Source organism: Cydia pomonella, chromosome 2, assembly GCF_033807575.1.
Source record: "Cydia pomonella isolate Wapato2018A chromosome 2, ilCydPomo1, whole genome shotgun sequence".
NCBI classification, from domain to species: domain Eukaryota; kingdom Metazoa; phylum Arthropoda; class Insecta; order Lepidoptera; family Tortricidae; genus Cydia; species Cydia pomonella.
Genome location: NC_084704.1, coordinates 21,787,618 through 21,793,617, shown reverse-complemented (window position 1 = coordinate 21,793,617; position 6,000 = coordinate 21,787,618). Strand labels below are relative to the sequence as shown.

Here is a 6,000-nt window from a genome sequence, read left to right as displayed (position 1 = left end):
AGGTAAATTTCGTGAAATAATCATTATTATTCGCAATATTTTATTTTCAAGTTGCTGTCAGATTACTCTGATTAATTCTGAATATCACTGTAGTCCATTTGAGATTGAGATTACCTATAACTAAGCACAGTATATGTATTAAAAGTTGGTATTGTACCTAATTTCGTCATTTTCAGCGATAGCCACGCTATGATCGATTTCTGACATTTATGCATCAAACGTCATTTTAAGGGAACAGACGACCGTCGCAAAGTTATTTCAGTTATTTGATTACCCCATCGTAATAAGTAACTATGCACATGTATCTTCGTTTATTTACCTGAAGTTCATCAACATCGTTATTAATCTAAAATATCATTAAGTTTTCAGCTATCTATTAGTAATATTTACATAGTTATTAAGAAGGACTTATCCATATATCTTCCAAATATCCTTAGGTACTTATTACAAAATGGAATACGAACATAAATATTATTTTAGAATGCCAATCTATAAGTATGTATTCTGTAGTTTAATATGTATAGATTAACCTTACTAAATTTAATGAACTACGATTTTTATGAAGGTGTATTCCACTTGTCACATACGCACGGCTTAGGTTTTAAAAATGGTAATAAACAGATCGATAACCAGACACCGTGTACCAATTTTTATTTTAGTCAAACCATCATCATCATAAAGTATCATCTGACCAAAACTTTGCTTTGTGGTATTATTGGTCCAAATAAAATACGCTTTCGCATTTTGTTAGCAACACTAGTGGAATGGTTTATCGTAAAGATAGACTTAATGAATGCATGCGTGTAATTTCTTGTAATATTAGAAAACTTAATACCTCGTGAGTTTATGAAGGCCAAGAACCTATTTTATCAAGCAGTATCTGCATGCTACTGTAATGAGAGATAATTATAACTTGAAAAGTTTAATGAATAAGTTTAACTTGTTATGATCGTTACCTAATAAATGTTGATACGCTTATTTTATTAGTATTATTCAGATAATAATCACAAACATGATAATATACACAAAAACACTTTAAATTCTAGGTACTTATGTACCTAATATAAGCAATAAGTAGGCATTTCTTATTAATTAAGTATGTAGGTAAATGAACTTATTGTTAGTACACTGGTTAAAATTATGAATCTCTATTCTACTACTAAACATTTGACAGATATATATTTTGAAACATAGTATATATAAATAATATTATTTTGTTGTAATAACAAGCTTTTACATAATATTACATTTACGTTTTTCTTTATTGAAACCAGTATGTAGGTAGGTACCTTACCTACTTCTGAATACAACTAACACAACCGATCACATTCCGTTGCCGTCGGCCACCAGCCGCCGGCCGCCGGCTCAGCGTGGCGCGCTCTTTGCAGTTCGTAGCTGCGCGTAGCCTACCGTAGACTCGCGTAGCATTCACGATAGATTTTTTACCGACTCATTAAAAATTGCGTTTATGTATGAATTATCGAAACCGAACTTTTAACATGATGCACGTGGAACAAACCGATCCGCGCACGGCGAGTAACGGACGCACCGAAGGCACGCCGCGCGTGCCGCCATATTGTTTCGCGCCCCGCCCCCCACACCGCTTCGTAACACTATTGGGCAAAAACACGACGTAGGCGGGGCGTATCTCACCAAAATGTTGCCAGCTTTTTGAATAAATAATTTCAGTAATTTAAGTAATGAAGGCAATTATGGCGTTGTTTAGCTAAGTTCGCGCGGTAGCGGGAACTTTATATTTATATCGGTCTCTTTATGTACGCCGACGCGGTTAATGCCGCGATCTGTTTGCGTTGTGCCTTATTTATTGCGGACGCTGCACGCCGGCCCGCGATTTAAACTGCAATTATTTTGTACGCTTAAGGAAAACATATTGCACTATTTAAATGAGCGCAGTAAAAATGCTTAGCTGTCGTTGATATACAACAATACATCTTTTGTATGGTGCATAATATTAAAGTGTAGTTGGTACTCGTAGAACCGTAAGTTTCATACTAGGTACCCACTCTAACAGATTACAGGAAAACTAACTCAACTAACAGTTGTATTGGTTTTTATTGATATTACCTAGGTATACTAAATATTTTGAAGGTAAAAAATGCATGGACAAAAAGTCACAAATTTCCATCATGAATCGCAATGACGTTGCGTGCCGGCTCTGGCTCGAGTAAACAGTGACGTCACAGAGCGTCACGACAAAAAGTCGATTTTCGCAAGTTCGGCCAGCTGACTGCGCTCGCGGCCCGCTCCCCTCCGCCACGCACTGAAAATTCAGTGCGACGAGATTTCAGCGCGAGCGAGAGAGACAGCGGGGAAGGGCAGTAGAGAGAGTGGGACGGTTACATGCATGTGGGGATCCGCAAGACGCGCGGTGGGCGGGCGGTCGGATGATGTATAGAGTGGTGGAGTTAGGTTCAAATTGTGCCGGGAAGTGGCCGAGATTAGAGCCCGCGGGCCGCGCCGCGAACGTAAGCCCACTTAAGACTGTTTTTAATACTAGTATTTTTTACGCGATCCCGACAGGATTTAGCGGATAAGCGACGTCGCGATCGTGCTTTGATTTATCGGTTTCGAATTCGGTTTCGGTTGGTGTTTACGCTAGTGGTGACGCTAGTAATCCCGCGGCTTGTCCCAGATTATGACGGATACCGGATTGCGTGTACACACACTGTGAAAATCGCGGAATTATCAGACGCGCTAAGCCAGCTTTTCGCTTGTTAATAGTGAGTACCTACCTATCTTAATTCAGTGAGTGTTCTGCTACGCATATGTAGACAACTGCTGAAATGTTTCACAAAATTTCAGTTTTGTACAGGATATTTGCTACATGCATACTTTAGCAGTTGTAGTTGGTAAGATAGCACGAATGCACCTACAAGTTCTACAGTATGCTGTGATGGTTATAGACCCGAAACAACAAAAGGAAAAAATTTTAAAACCTACACTTAAAACTGTTACGAGTAACTGACCGTAGCATCGTAAAAGACTTTTCTATTTACGCCTGACACAGTATTTTTTTTGGACTGTTCAAAAGGCTGTTCAAATTAAAACATAAACTTTATCCAATAATTAGCGGCCTAAGGTAATGTTTCACGCGGGCAAGTTTAAAACTTCAAGTAGGTAATAATGATGTTGCTAGTAAATCAATGCAAGAGTTTACTGTCTACCGTGCATATTTAAAATAATTAACAAGATCAACAACAACACATACTCAGTTATCTGACAAGAAAAAAGGAAACATAGTTATTACTTAAATTTCAATTGATTAATAGATAATAAGAATATAAGAATGGATATTAACTTCCAATGCAATTCTATAAATCGAATTAAGCTTCATTAAGCTAAGCTAAATCTTATTAATAAGTCAACCAAGTAAGATTAATATACATGATGAATCGATGATAGACTTGAGTAGAGTAAAAGCCACTTTAAAATTAAAAGTTTTTATCTTACGTGAATAATTTTATTATAAACTATAGCGAATAGTCTAATCTTTTGTCCTACACTGAGACTTGTCTTTCAGTTTATGTAGAATTTTATTTTATATTCAAACTTTATTGCACAGTAAAAAATATACAGTGACAAAAGGTGAACTTAATCCTACACGGCATTCTCTATACCTGTCAACCTTTAGGGCAAACAGAGAAATTGTGTTTTTCTAGAGATTTTATTGAGGATAGATGCCTCATCATGAAATTGGTAAGACGGATTGATGTCCTGGGGAATAAAATGATTAAAATTATGCAAACATTTTATTAAAATATGACTTACATAGCCATAAAGAATTGTCATTAATTCTTTAATTATTTCATTGTGATATAAAAGAAATACTTTGTAAGATTACCTATAACATAATTATAAAATATATATCAAACAATTCTTGTTCTGACGTAACTTCCAAACAATAAAATTGACCTAAATTAACTATATATATAAAAAACCTGAAGACTACTATGCTGCAAAATATTTTTTTCCCAAACATTATTTACATACTTTACAATCTTACACAACAGATACTCGTAAACGTTTATAATACCTATTTCTTAAACTTATACCCTATGCAAATATATAATTATAACACAATATAAAATATATATAAAAAAAACCTTCCCTACATACTCGTTTATCATGGTGTGTGAGGTATTAAATTAAAGCTCTAAGCGCAACTACATCGAGGTAGAGAATAGAGAGTGAAAATAAGCTAATCACAAGAAATCGCGGCAAGTATTATTTTTAATATTGCGGCACCTGGATGCGAACTTTGTGCACTAGTATATCGATAGGTATAATTAATATATATAAAAATTAAATTACCATTTAAAAGCTATGCCACTAAATAATAAACCCGAAATTTTAAAGCGTTCTCCGCCCTCGTCACGGACTTTATCGTAAAAACAAGGCAAAGGTAAATACCTGGGCACGGCTTCTGGGAGACTGAGGTATGTGAGGCTTCAGCTTCCTACTTAAACTACATATTATTTTTTCGTTTCGATATTGAGAAGTTAATTTTTGAAAGTGAGGCACCTATTCAACTGCAGCATCTACCTTGTAGATATATCGTTCTTGTCGCAAGCACGTCGGGAAGATGGTTGTCAAAAATATGTATCTCGTTTCAATAGTTTTGAGTGTAATTAAATATAAGTGTACTGAGTTAATACTTACATCATACCCTCATATAAATTAAGTAATTAATAAGTTAGGATTATTATTTTTTAAAATCTTCTAGGCGTACAAAACATACATTAGGTACTTAAAATTTGCCAACCCTGGACTAATTCATAAAACGTATATAAGTATTTAGATCTGCCGATAAAATATTATAATTAAGTATATCCATCAATCATTTATTTTTTCCGAAAATAGTCAAGTTTTATTATGGCCATATGTTCAAAAATAAATTTTGAATTTTTATTATTTACTCTTTTCAAAATATATAACCAGGGGTCGGACAAAAAGTGCGGATGACGTAAAAATGACGTAATCTTACACACAGGATGATGTTTGAGTTTGTATTTAAACTTCCGTGTGACATGTAGTATCAAAGTAGTATTAATGAAGTAACAAAATAAACGTAAATAAATCCATGGAATTAATAATACAGGTGGTAGGGTGATGTAGTGAATAAAATAAATTTCACGAAACTTGTTACCATAAGGTATAATTATTTGAAATTAGTTAGAACAAGTCTGTGGGATCCTCAGATAAATAGGTTTAATAGTCAAAAGTGGGAACAGTAGGTAAGATTAGCAGTATACGTGTTTGTCACGTACCTCCAAAAACGGAAAATTGCCACAATATTCGAGTAAAGATGACATGACATTTTAGAGCGTTTTCTTATGAAAATGAAAAAAATGTAAAATATTTATTTCGTAACTTATAAGTAGCTTTTTACATCTGTGCCGATGCCTCTTTTTAAGTAATGAATATACTTGTATTAAGAAGCACCGCTCTCCCGTAGTCTTATACATTAGTAAATATAAATTTTAGCTAAATATAATCGTGAAGATACAATAGCTAAACAGTAACGAAGTCAATTTATTGTTCATCTGATTGACAATGTGTCAGTCAAAAACGTACATCATTTCAAGTGGCGATATCGTTTAATAAAGAGGTTGATAAATGATAAGTGATAATTGTTTATGAAAATCAAAAATACTATGTATTTGAAATCATCCTATAAGTGGTTTGACGTCATGCGCACTTTTTGTCCGACCCCTGTATATAACTGATTATTTTTACAAGGCCATCTATGTTTTTTTACGTGATTTATTTTATTTACTAGCAGTTATATCCTACTCGTATACAATTAACGGGCATGCTTTGCAAACACAACTTTGGCGGAATACGACGTCTGGTCATCCTCCAAATTCATGAGATTAGCTAAGCCTGAATATGATGAAATAACGCTTTATCATACTGTTTTCAGTATTCAATCTAATATTAACAATATCGTAGTAGTGTTGTGAAGTTTCAGTTTCTGCT

General features: G+C 34.3%; 1 protein-coding gene across 1 annotated transcript in view; it reads left to right on the top strand.

Moving 5' to 3' along the window:
- Positions 1-1,293: 1,293 nt before the first annotated feature.
- LOC133534622 (pituitary homeobox homolog Ptx1) overlaps positions 1,294-6,000 on the top strand; it is a 71,993-nt gene continuing 67,286 nt past the window's right edge. The window contains exon 1 of the mRNA XM_061873824.1: positions 1,294-2,741. The gene's annotated coding sequence lies outside the window, so the exon portion shown is untranslated. The remainder of the gene's footprint in view (positions 2,742-6,000) is intronic.